We start from the raw sequence: 13,565 nt of genomic DNA, 5'->3' as shown, positions 1-13,565 counted from the left end.
CAGCCCCTCACTTAAACTTAGCAAGGCAGCATACTTCTACTATTTCTTTCTTTAGTCTCTAAACAAACTTTCTCACCTTAGGATTCTGTTCTGCTATTTCCTTTGGTCTCAAATACTGCCCTTAACTTATTCCCATTGAGGTCCTGGTTCAGAGAATACCTTCTCTGTGAGGCCATCTCTGATCAACCTCCAAAATTTTGCCTGTTCTCTCCCCCAAATAAATGCTTATTCCAGTATTCTTTTATTTTCTCAAGGGAGCATATTATATTATCTTTCTTCTTCTTTTTTTTCCTTAAAGATTTTATTTATTTGAGAGAGAGAGAGAGCGCGCACGAACCAGGTGGGGTGGAGGGAAAGGGAGAGTGAGTAGCGGGCTCCCTGCCTAGTCTACTCATCTTGGGCTCGATCCCAGGACCCTGGGGAACATGACCTGATCCGAAGGCAGATGCTTAATCAACTGAGCCACCCAGGTGCCCCTTATCTTTCCTCTTTCATAAAACTTTTTTTATGGTCTGTTCCCTCCACCCGCAACAGGAATAGAAACCTTGGTTGGTTCCTGTTGGTTTTGTTGCTGCTTAATCTATTCCAGTATTCAGAACAGTGCCAGTTACAGATGGGTGCTCATCAAACAACTTAAATGAGTATCTAATTGCCTCCCAGACATATCTGCTTAGTTGGTTCACAAGTACTTCAAATTCAACAAGGTCAAAGATGTCAAAGATGACTCCCTCTTAGTCATTCCCTTACCGGCTCAAGCAAGTCACCAAACTCTCAGTAACTACTTTGGTCATACTCTTCATACTATTTGCCACTACCTCAGTCCAAGGCATTACTCTCTCACAGATTATCGTCTTTTCCAAATTGTTTTCCATGCCCCTGAGTTTGGCATAACAGTCTGTCTAAAAGGCAAATTCAACCCTGTAACACTTCTTAAGGCCCTTCAAGTTTCCTCTTAGCTCTCAAAAATCTTATTTGTGCACATGGCATTCAAGGTTTTCATGATTAAACCTTTTCAGGAACAACTCTAGGCACTCCTGAAACAGCATTATCTTCTTTACTCGGCAATCTCTCCAACCTTTGTATGTATTGCTTCTTCTGTCTAGAAGGCTCTTCTCCAATTCCCTTATTAAAGCTAATTGCTTCTCCAGTCCCATTTCATTCCTCCATCCCAGGTGAGTAAGGGATTTCTTCTCTAGGAGACTTCGCAGTATTCAGCAGTTTACCCTCATTACACTACTGATGATACCTATTTACTTGTCTGCAGTCTACAGTATAAGATCAATGAGGGCAAGGATTCCATAGCAATCATTAGCTCAATGTTTACTCAAATAAACTCAGTGTTTAAAAAAAAAACAAAACAGCACAGGCTATCAAAAATTTGACAAATTTTAACCAACTGAAGCACTGAAAATACTATATCAAAAGAAAACATTAGGGCTCCTATAACATTTACTTTGCTTCTCTTTCAGGCAAATTGCTTTAATAAGTTACACAAAGACTTTACAACCTTTACCATCTTGGTATCACAAAAGGATAACTGGAGAGAGAAAATTTACTTTAATGAGGCCACACAAAAATCAATGGGTAATATGGATTTCACTTAAGCTTGCAAACATTGCTGGATTAAACTCTTGGCGCTGTCTCATATATTCCCAACTCCTAACTATAGGAAGCCAGAAGCTGCAAGTTAGCAGTTTGGGAAAGCCACGTGAGAAAATTATTTCCAGGCTCACCTGTTAAAAACACACCAATGTGTTGGGTTTCTTAGCAAATCATCACAAGTAAATGAACTTCCAAAGACTATCTCCAAACTTTTGCGCTTGCCTTAATAATATACACCACCACAAAAATCTTGACATTGCAGCCATGAAAAAACAGACCTCTACCTCTGAGGTGACAGAAATCCAAGGCAATTTGGTGAGCAGTTACTCGGGTCTATTAAGTATGAGACACCTGCGACACCACTGGCATGTTAAAAAAAAAAAATAAAAAGCTACAGGAATAACTACATCTTCGTCGTGAACCTGAATGCTCAGTGTAAGCGATGAGAAGGACCATCCTTCGTTCCTCCCCTTGTACCTCAACCGCCACTCCTGTGCCACTCGGCCTAGATGAATCTAGAGGCACTTTAAGTTAAATCCTAGCTTCCTGGCCGCCCTTCCGTCTCCCAGCACTCTGCTAGGCGGCTCAGCTTAGCCTCGGAGCTCGGATTCCCCCTCTCTCAGCCGTCACGCCGCAGAGCTACGAAGAGAGGAACACGGACTTTAGTTTCCCAACTGCCAGCCCCCGCAGAAAGAGGCGGGAAGGCTCGGCCGCCAGCCGGGGAGCTCCGCCGCGCACATGGCCGGCCGCAGCTCCCACCCCCGTGCCGCGCAGGCGCCGGGCGAGCCGGGACTTGCGGTCGCCGAGAGCGGATCATTCCGCCGCTTTCTTTGTGTGGCTCTGGCTCTACAAATGGCATATTCCTCTCCATCCGTTAAAAACAAAAATCAGATTCTGTTGCCCCTTTTCCCCCGCCAGAATGGGGTCGGGGAGGGAGTGGGAGAGCGATCTGCTGCGGAGGGAAAGGGCGGAAAGGCTCAGGCGCGGGCTTGACAGGGGCCGGGTCCGGGAGGGATGCTGGGAGCTTTGACTCACTCGCACACCATGTGTCCCTCCGCGCGCAGCACGGGGGACTTTTCGGTGGGGATTTTGGGCGCCGACCAGACGCGGCATTTTCGGAAAATAGCGCCCTGTGCAGCTGAAGCGCTTTGTGTGTAGCGGGGCCGCGTCAGCCCGGCCGGGTACGAGGCGCCTCGGGTCCCCGCAACACCTCCTGCTGCTCCCCCGTCGCCGCTCCCGAAGCTTTTCCAGGTCAGTGCGGGTCTGTGTAGGGCCCTGTTACCACCGGATGTGGAAGTTGATCTCTTCGCTGGTAAAAAATAATTCCACTTCCCCCGGAACCCAGATCATCCCCGCGATTTCCTGTTTATTGCATTAAGGCGCCGGGTTTCCGGGGCTCCTGGCCCCGCTTATTCCGCGGGGGTCGGCGGGGTCGGCCTGGGCGCCCGCTCCGCCCGCGCCGCCGCCGCGCTTTGTCCGCTGGGCACCCCGCTTCTGGGAGGGGCGGGCAGACATGGTGGCGGCCGCCGCCCCCTCCTCGGCCCCGGCGCGCCGAGGCCTCCCAGCCGGCCCTGGCCGGAGCGGCGGCCCCGGGGCGGGGATGGGGTCGAGCCGGGGGCGGCGGGGGCTCTGCGGGCGCCGGGAGGCGGGAGGTGGGCGGGCGCGGGAGGGAGACAGGCTGAGGCGGCCCGGCCCGGCCTCGCTGCCCGCCACCCCGGGAACTGCCGGCCTCTTTGTCTGGGCGGCCTGGCGGCCCCACCGGGCTCTCCGGAACCGGGAAGGGGCGGCGGGGGCGGCCGGCCCAGGGCGCGCTGTGTTGTGCGGCCTGCGCGGCCGGGAGGCGCTCGGGCCGCGGCGGGAGCGGCTGGCCCGGACAGGGTTAAGCGGCGGGCCGACCGCGGCTACTGCCACGACCTCGGGGACTCAAGTCCCTGAGGGGACAAAGCCCGCCGCTCTGGATGCTCGGGACTTACGCACTTGGGACTTGGCCGGCGGGATCTGCGGGTGCACGGCTTCAGGAAAAAGTTGAGAATTTTGCCAGGTCATTTCTGTCTGGACACAGTTAATCAGTGTGTATTTAGTGTGCTTCGTTGAAGCTGTCCTGCCGTGTTGAATCAGCGTGCATAGCCTCGGGGGTGCATCGTGAAAACTGAAACCAAAGGAATTATATAGGCCTGCTTTGTGTGTGTTTTCCCACTTTAAGCTTGTTTTCAGTACACATACTCTTGCCTTAAAACTGATTGGACTGTGGCGAGCAGACATCTGTTCAAAGGAGGGGTAGCGACCACAACAGTACTTTGGAAGGGGGCTTGGAAATGTGGAAATATTTTAAGTGCTTTCTCCGAACACTGATTTGCTGTCTCGATTCAGGCAAGTTACTTTATGAAGTATAATTTTTATCTGGAAACTGTTTTGATGTAGTAAGGAAAATGATCCTTGTAAAGTAATTTCCCATTCCAGGATTAAAGATGTACTGTAATTTATAATGCACATGTTAGTGGTTAAAAATTCTTTTTGCAGATAGTTATTTCACATTGAGACCCACCCAGCATAATTTAAATTTCTTTGCACTGACCTATAACCATCCGTGTTGACACTTCCACTTTCAGGTTCAGAGTCTGAATTTAAGGAAATTAAAGATGGCTTTATGCGTTTTTTCTTAATTTTCCTCTTTTTAAATATTTCCCCTCAAATAACAGCAGAAAGAAAAATTCATTGCATGTTAATACAGTGACATATTAGGTAAGAGTGACATTATTTTGCATTTCTGTAAGTCTTAGATGTCTGGTTTAATAGAAGACATGTAGATTCTTAAGTCTGCTGCATTAAGTCTGTTGTGGTATCATACCAGGTAACCTCTGGGAAACTCCCAAAACTCTTACCATACAAGTCAAATAGGATATTATACAAGACCCACTTAGAAAATATGGATAGGGTTGATTTCTGTACTTTCTTCTTGTGCTTTTTTTTGAGTTTGGGGTTTAGATGGATAAACAGTATTAAAAGTAAAGATTGTGTAATCTGCGTATGATCCTGGAGACTTAGGAACATTTGCAAATACTTTAAGTGACTGAACTTAATTTTTAATTCCACAACTTAGTTATGTATGCAAGTAAAATGTGAATTTCATTTTGGATGTGCTTGTGAAAACTAGTGTGTAAAAGTAATATTTGAAGATAGGATACGTCAAAGCACTGCAGGAGCTGCAGATTTAAAAGGAATCCTGCAGTGAAACATTTGGTCAAACAATACTTTTGTAATGCGTATACGTACCTTTAGAGTTAACTCTCCTAACTTAGAGTTTGAGTTCTTTCAGTCAATCTGGGTGTTTTAGGCTGGAGGCCAGTAACACTGTAAATGTGTGAAAATGTTAAGGCCATACTTTGAATTAATGGTTTTGAAATGAAGCTAAATTCATTTCCAGTTGTTTCTGTGAACTCTACTTTGATTCTGTCAGACTGTAGTTCTCTACTGTTCCATCAACAGGAAGCATCTGGTCATTCTTGACATAATTGTTTGAAAATGCCAGGTGTATTTTTGATGTTCTCTATGCAAATGAAAATAAATATAAAATTTGATCTTGGTTAATTTTACTTGTCTCCCTTTTCTCAGCATCTCTAAGATGTATTCATGATGGACCTCATCTGTAGAATGCACCCCTCCCCCTGCTTTGCTCCCCCCCTCTTGAGTACCTCCTAAGTTAGGAATAGTGACAGGTAAAGCAAACAGGTCAGGAAATTCAGAAGACATTACATGAAATTTTGAATCATGTATTTATTTTGAGAGTGTATTTTTGAGGGTGCAGTTTCCTTTGCAAGTAGTCTGAGTGTGGGTGAACTCACTAATGGGTCCATCTCCTTTCTATCTCATAAACATTAAGAAGCAAACAGAAACAAAATGTTAAGAGCAGGGTAACTTAGTTTTCTAATGAGTATCGTTTCTTTGGCACCAGAGCTTTCCAACTAGTAATCGTAGGTTTCTATAGTATTAATATGTCTATCTTGGTATTAAACTTTTTTGAAGTTGTTTGTTCCATTATGCTCTTTAGAAGGTCTGTCTGCTAATATTAAGGACTGTTTCCCCCGTGTGTGGACAACAGTGCTTTACATATAGAAGATGTGTTGTGCGGTTACCTGTCAGGTCAGTTGTTGGTGGGCTAGTTAGTATATTTTCATTTAGTTTAAGTTTGTCCATGAGGTAAGTGTAGAGGCTAAAGCTTGAAATGATTTCTCCACTGAAGGTAAATCATAATGCAGAGCCATTGATATATTTAGAAATAGGAATTTGAAACTCTTTGTCCTGGTTCTCTTACCTTTTAATGGGAATAATTGGAAAGGCTAGCAGTTAGGGCCCAAGAAGCTAAAGCACAAATACAATAAGACTCGATCATTTTAACTACATTTAATGTGAATCAACATTATGGTATAATTTTTTAAAAAGTAAATGTCATTTTGAAGTTGGTAGAACACATAGAACAGGTATTGGGGCACATGGTGGCTCAGTCTTAGGTTAAGGGTTTGACTCTTCATCTCGACTCAGGTCATAATCTGAGTGTGGTGAAATGGAGCCACAGGTCTGACTCTGTGCAATGGTGGAGTCTCATGGTGGAGTCGGCTTGAGATTCTCCCTCTCCTGCCACTCCCGCTCCTGTGCTGCGCAGTCTCCCTCTGGAAAGAGAGAGCAGGTATTTAGCCACACTTTACTTTGTATTTGTTGTATTATACCTGGGATAATTATATTGTGTCATCTTTATTGTGCCGGCTTTTTTGGTAGCATACTGTCACATTATGAGTGGGCCCTTATATCAATTCTCAGACTTTTTATCAGAATCACCTGCAGAGCAAGAACACGGAGCCCCAAGCTTGAGTAGCATAGCTGGGACCTAGGCCACCATATTTTTCCCAAGTTCCTCAGGTGATAGACACTCCGGTTTAAAGAGCACTGAACTATAGAGCATATCCAGAGGACCTTGATCATGGGGAGAATGGACACGAAGAAAGGAGGAAGGGCTGAAAAATTCGATGTTTGGCTCAAAAAACAGAAAGAAGCTCATCTAAGGAATGATAGCTATCTTTAAATTTAGACGTCTGTCACACAGATCAGGTTTGATCTGCCTAGAAAGAACTAGGATGCATGGGTAGTAGAAGGAGGATTTCAGTAGTCTTTCAAGATAAATTTCCACGAAACAGGAAACATGTAAAGGTTGGGTTTGGGTGATAGGCTCTAAGTTTTCACTGAAGATGTTCAAGTTAGGGATTCTAGGGTGGAGGAATTGATAGCAGAATGAGGAATTGGGCCAGGAGTCCTAATGTTCTCTACAGACTTTTGAGATTTTATGATATTTGTCTAGGTTTGCAGGTACAGAAGTAGGAGAGCAAAAGCCAATTGAGTGAAACAAGCTGGTTAGCTTAACTGGATCATAGTTTTCACCTTCTTGGTTAAAGAGAAATAAGTTTTAAGTAAGAGAGCTATTTGATGAGAGCTTTAAACCCAGCTGTAGGGGTGCCTGAGGGCTCAATCTGTTAAGTATCTGCCTTCGGCTCAGGTCATGATCCGGGAGTTCCAGGATGGAGACCATGCCCTGCTCCCTGCTTGGTGGGGAGCCTGCCTCTCCCTCTCTCTGCCCTTCACCCCCTCCTGGTCCTTCTCTCTCTCTCTCTTGCTCTCTCAAATAAATAAAATCTAAAATAAATAAAAAACCCACTGTAATTTGGGAGACTCAACAATGGGCATATCTTCTGACATGGAAATTCTCATTTAAGGGAATTTATCTTGATGAAATAAGGATGTGTGCAGAGATTTAGCTGTGAACATTCTGATTGCAGCACTGTTGATAGTAAAAGCTGTGTATTAACATTTGACCCTGCTCTCACGTTAATCATATGAAGTAGATAATATTATCCTCCATTTTTCAGCAGAGAAAACAGCCATAGGGAAATGAGGTAGCTTGCCTAAGGTAGCAGAGTTAGTATGTGATAGAGCCAGAGCTTGGATCCAAGCAGTTTGACTCTAGAGTCAGTAATCTTGGTCACAGTGATTGTTAGGATATATATTCACAGTGAGGTGAATAGTGCCTAGCTGTTAAAATGATGTTGGAAGAATGTGAAGACATGAAGAGATGTCTTGGTATATGTCAAGTAAAAAAGTTTTAAAAACACAATTCCGTTTTGGTTAAAAAACAAATATACAGTTGATCCTTGAACAATAATGCTTTGAACTGCATGGGTCCACTTATACACAGGCATTTTTTTTTTTTTTTTGACAAATACAGTAGAGTGCTGTAAGTGTATGTTCTCTTAATTTTTTTCCTAACATTTTCTTTCCTGTGGCTTGCTTTACTGTAAGAATACAGTGTGTAACACATATACAGAATATGTATTAATCCATTGTCTATGTTATTGGTAAAGCTTCTAGTGCCAGTAGGCTATTAATAATTAAGTTTCTGGGGAGAGAAAAGTTATACTCAGATTTTCAACTCTATGTATGTGAGTATGGGTGGGTGGGTATCTGTACCCCTCAGCCCTGCATTGTTCAAAGGAAAATTGTATTGATGTCTGAAAGGATATATGCCAAATTGTTAAGTGGTTATCTCTGAGTGGAGTTTTATAAGTGATTATTTTCTTTCTGCTTATCCAAATTCTCTGACTTCTACAGTGAATATATATTTTTATGTATTAATTATAATCAAGAGCATATTAAAATGTCATATTTCAATAAGAAATTAAAGATTAACATAAACTAAGAAGCTTGGATTTTATACTGTACTTTATGCAGTTTGACTTAGGAATTGCACATAAATGAGAATTTGTAAGCACATGAAGTGTTTTGTGTTTTTTTAAGTTTGACTCCTTACCGTTGTAGAAGTAATATATTAGTTGGGTAGAGAAAACAGTCATGGACTCCTACCATTCTATCATTAATCACTTCTCAATTTTGTGTTTTCTCCCTCTTCTGTGTAATATTTTAAACATTGTATTCATCCCAGCTTAGTCACTCTCTGGCTTTGTGACATTAGGCAATTTACTTAATTGCTCTGCCTCAGTTTGCTCCTTTGTAAAATTGGGTAATTATAATAACTACGTTTTGGTGCTTGGGAGGATTAAATGAGTTACTGCATATAAAGTGATCAGAACAGTGTCTGACACACATTTTAATAGCTCAGCAAATGTTAGCAATTATTATTATAGGATCATAGCCCACTAAAACCCTTGGGGTCTAATAGTTTTTGGAATTAAGAATTTTTTGAATATAGGCAAGATAGTAATGTAACCTTTTGACAGAGTCCAGTCCACTTCAAACACATTACTATTTCTGCAGCAACACATATGAAGGTTTATACCAAAGAGGGTAAAGACTGTCAGTGCTTCATGTCAGTGCAGGTAAGGTTTTGCCACCCAAGAGTTTTTGTATTTTGGAATTGCAGGTAAGGAATCTGTAGGATATTTATTAAATTTTGAGTCCTATTTTATTTTAATGTTAGAACATATACCTATTCATGTTATTATATAGTTTTATAATCCATGGTAATTTAAAAATTAGAAAATAAAATGAGTGCTTCTATTTCTTTTTATTATAAATTATGCTAAACCTCTACCAATATTGTTGATTCTATTACCTAGTGTTGTATTTTTCTAGAAAAGGCTTGAGAGTTCCTCTAACCCAATTAGCTTTTTTTCTGTTTCATTACACTTGAGGAACAAGACATTTCTTTTTTTTTTTTTCTCTTTTATTTAAGTTTTAAATTCCAGTTAACATACAGTGTTATAGTTTCAGGTGTACTATAGTAATTTAATAGTTCCATACATCACCCTGTGCTCATAAAAACAAGTGCGCTTCTTAATCTGTATCACTGATTTAACCCATTCCCCTATTTGCCTCTCCTCTGGTAACCATCAGATTGTTCTCTATAATTAAGAGTTTGTTTCTTGGTTTGTCTCTCTTTCCCTTTGCTTACTTTTTTTTTTTTTTTTTGAATTCCACATATGAATGAAATAGTATGGTAGTTGTCTTTCTCTGACTTATCTTACCTAGTATTATACTCTCTAGCTCCATCCATGTCACTGCAAATAGCAAGATTTCATTCTTTTTTATGGCTGAATAATATTCCATTGGAAAAAATATATGTGTGTACACATGTATATATATGTGCACACATATATATATATATAGTGTGTGTGTGTGTGTGTCTACACACACACACACACACATACACACCCCTCCATATCATCTTTATCCATTCATCAGTCAACGGATGCTTGGGCTGCTTCCATAATTTGGCTGTTGTAAATAATGCTGCTATAAACATAAGGGTGCATATGTCCTTTTGAATTGGTGTTTTTGTATTCTTTGGGTAAATACGCAGTAGTACTGTTACTGTATGGTAACTTGGTTTACTACAGCAGTAATTTTTTGTAGGAGGTGAGTGGAGGCCACTATGGTACCTCTGTTTAACGTGCTCTCCCATTTTGTAGATGTGGGAACTGAGGTGGATATTTATCCTAAGTCATAATACTAATTATAGATCTGAACATTGGAATTAGGTCACTTCCTCTCATGTTAAAATTATTGGCTGTGCAGCCCTTCTGATTCCTGTACTCACTTTGTGTTTACAGCACTTAGCATGTATCCAGACAGAAGAAAAAAATTTAAACAGTGCCTTAGTTCGAGCTACTATAATAAAAAGCTGGAGGCTTGGTAGCTTATAAACAACAATTTTTTTTCCCCTCTCCGTTCTCTGAAGGCTGGGATGTCCACGATCAAGGTGCAAGCATGGTTGGTGATAAGGACCCTCTTCCAGTTGCAGGCTTCTCTGTTGTATCCTCACATGGAGGAAGGGGCATGGGAGCTCTCTCAGGTTTCTTTTTGTAAGGGCATAAATCTTAATGATCCTTCCTCATGACCTAATCACCTCCCAAACATCCTCCCTCCTAATACCATCACTTTGGCCATTAGGAGTTCATCATACAAATTTGAGGGGGTGGGTAAGAGACGTAATCATTCAGACCTTAGCAAACAGTATGGTGTTTAAAGGAATGATCTGAAAAATTTCCCTTACATCCTAACTGGTATGTATGAACTCTTACATCTTTGCCCTTGTGATTACTCCACCCATGCCTTGAGCCATTTCTTTCATACAGACTCTCAGCTTCTCTCCGTTTATTGCTATGTGCATTAGATACAGACTTGACAGATCTTGACACCAGTCACTTCTTTCATATTTACCTGTTGTCAAATCTTTCTACTATCTGTCTCTTCCCCTGCGCCCCCCACCCAGGTCAGCATATTTATGGAGGAAGGTGAGTGATTCCGAAGAATTTCTTGGCCATTATGAATTTATGCTGAGCAGTTCCCAATGGGCCCTTGCTATTCTTGGCTATTATTAATCTCACATTTTTCTGTTATCTCGTATCTTCTTCCTCTCAAAAGATGACATTGATTTCTACTTAATTGAAAAAGCAAATAGAGTACACATTTGCACATTTTTTTTTTTCATCATCACCACGAGTCTATTCTTTCATCTTATTTTGTGAACTGAATAGAAGGAAGAGGATTCTTGTGCTTTTCTAAGAATCTTGCCACACTTTTCCTCTCTGATCACTTCAGTTGTTCTCTGCAATGGTTTGGTAATAAATCATCATATTCAAATTGTAAAGTTTTTGTAATACATGTTTCTCTTATTATTTATATCCATTAGTCAGCATAATTCTTTAGATTACTGGGTCTTAGTTTGTCTTGAGGCTCTGCAGTGCCTCTTATTTCCCATTTTCACTTTGGAGTCTCCTCTTCCAATCCATCTTGCACATGACTGCCAGAATAATTTTCCTAAAACTTTTTGAACCCACTGCTTTTAAACCTGAACAGCCAGTGGAGAGAACATGTGCTGTTGACCTTTGCGCTCTCCATTGTGCCAAGCAAAGTGAATTGAACTTGTACTGGATAAATGTTTGAATGGATCACCGTTTGCTCAGAACATTGACTTCCAATTGTCTGCAGAATAAAGTCCAAACTCTGCTTTCTAACTTTCAAACCTTTCATGTTTGGCTTCTTCAACCTTACTTGAGTCTTGTTTCCTCTGTAATATACCATGCTCAGGTACAACTCCCTGTGTTCTTCCTTTTCCTTTTCCTTGATAGGCCTGTCATGACCTATTCGAAGTGTTTGCTTTATGCCTGTACTGCCCTAATCTCTGGTAATATAGTAATGAAAACAGAAGACAGTCTGTGTTCTTGGGGCTGGCATTAGGGAGGAGGGGAAAGGAAGTGCATGGTAAATATCAGGTGGTAACGAGTGGTATGAAAAGGAATAAAACTGGATAATGGGTTAGAATGGTGGGAGATGGTTGATATTTTAGGTGGTCAGGGAAAGCTCTCTTTGGGTGTCCTGGAATGAGGGAGTAAATGATGGAGTTCTTTAAGTAAGGAGCTTTCTGGGTCAAAGAAACATGTTTAAGACCTTGAGGTGAAAGCATGTTTGTCTTGTTGGAATAATTCGTGAGGCTTGTGTGCCTCCAGCAAAATGAATAAGGGGGAGTGATAGGTGAGATTAGAGAGGTAGTGGAGAGCTAGACTGCTCCAAATGTTGTCTTTCATTGAAGAAACCTTCCTTGACTACATATTTTTGTTTGTTGATTTAAAGCTTCTCTGAGCCCATGTAGCAACAATGGAAATAGCTTTCAAGTTATTTTTTTTTTTTACTGTGACCTACAGCAAAAGTGTTTTGCATCAATAACATATATACACATTGTGTGTGTGTGTGTGTGTGTGTGTGTGAGTGCGCGCATGTGTGTGACTGGAACAAAGGTTTCATGAGACAACATACCTTTATTAACATTTGTTATATGCTGATATATTTTTTTAATTTTTTAATTTTTTTTTTAAAGATTTTATTTATTTGACAGAAAGAGATCACAAGTAGACGGAGAGGCAGGCAGAGAGAGAGAGAGAGAGAGGGAAGCAGGCTCCCCGCCGAACAGAGAGCCCGATGCGGGACTCGATCCAACGGACCTGAGATCATGACCTGAGCCGAAGGCAGCGGCTTAACCCACTGAGCCACCCAGGTGCCCCTGCTGATATTTTTTAAAATGTTGGCTTTAGCCCACTAAATCATTTCACAGTTAAAAACTTAATACTTAAAAAGAAAAAAACTACAAACTGCTTTTATTATAATCCACATATTCTTCCAGGTTGTGAAATATCTTCAGTTAAAGATCATGATTTCAATTATTTTGTGTATAGGTTTTTTTTTTTTTTTTTAAAGATTTTATTTATTTATTTGACACACAGAGATCACAAGTAGGCAGAGAGGCAGGCAGAGAGAGAGGAGGAAGCAGGCTCCCCGCAGAGAGCCCGATGCAGGGCTCGATCCCAGGACCCCGGGACCATGACCTGAGCCGAAGGCAGAGGCTCTAACCCACTGAGCCACCCAGGCGCCCTTTGTGTATAGGTTTTTAATGTTAACTGCTGAATAGAGAGGACTTGTTTAATTGGCAAATAGCTATTTAGCTATTGAACGGGACACGAGAAACTGCTGAATATTAAATACATAAGAATAAGATAAATTGGGCCTGACTTTCTGAGGCTTATAGGAGAGGAGAGCTTGTAAACAAATCCTTGTAACAGAGTGGAATCCACATATTAATGAAAGGTTCAGGGCACAATGGCAAAGTAGAGAAATGATTAATTCTTTTTGCTGAAAAGGTCAGCGGGAGCTTGTTGGAGGAGGTAATGTCTGAACTGAGTTTTAGAGGAAGAATGTAAGTATGTGGTGGGGTAACTTGGGGTAAAGAGAAGATTTCTCAGACAGGATAACACATAAAGGAATGGTGTAACAAAACAATAGGATGTAGGGGTAATTATAAGTAACCGTATTGTTGGAGTATAAATGCAAGTGGCAAGTGGTGGTGAGTTATGAGGCTTGAGTGAGGCACTGGCCAGATCGAGAAAGGTCTGAAATGCATTGTAGGA

The 13,565-nt window shown here is 41.6% G+C and overlaps 1 protein-coding gene across 3 annotated transcripts in view; it reads left to right on the top strand.

The window, feature by feature from the left end:
* The first annotated feature begins 2,482 nt into the window (after positions 1-2,482).
* Positions 2,483-13,565, top strand: part of LOC111158740 (GA binding protein transcription factor beta subunit 1) — a 73,426-nt gene continuing 62,343 nt past the window's right edge. For 2 of the 3 annotated variants that reach the window (XM_022520998.1, XM_022520979.1), the window contains exon 1: positions 2,483-2,853. The gene's annotated coding sequence lies outside the window, so the exon portion shown is untranslated. Of the gene's footprint in view, positions 2,854-3,279; positions 3,973-13,565 lie in introns of those variants that run through there. The other variant, XM_022521005.1, reaches the window with a different exon arrangement.

This window comes from Enhydra lutris, unplaced genomic scaffold (genome assembly GCF_002288905.1).
Source record: "Enhydra lutris kenyoni isolate GAN:26980312 unplaced genomic scaffold, ASM228890v2 scaffoldscaffold4, whole genome shotgun sequence".
In the NCBI taxonomy this organism is placed as follows: domain Eukaryota; kingdom Metazoa; phylum Chordata; class Mammalia; order Carnivora; family Mustelidae; genus Enhydra; species Enhydra lutris.
Note: the sequence above shows the minus strand (reverse complement) of the source record. Positions and strands in the feature narration are given on the sequence as shown.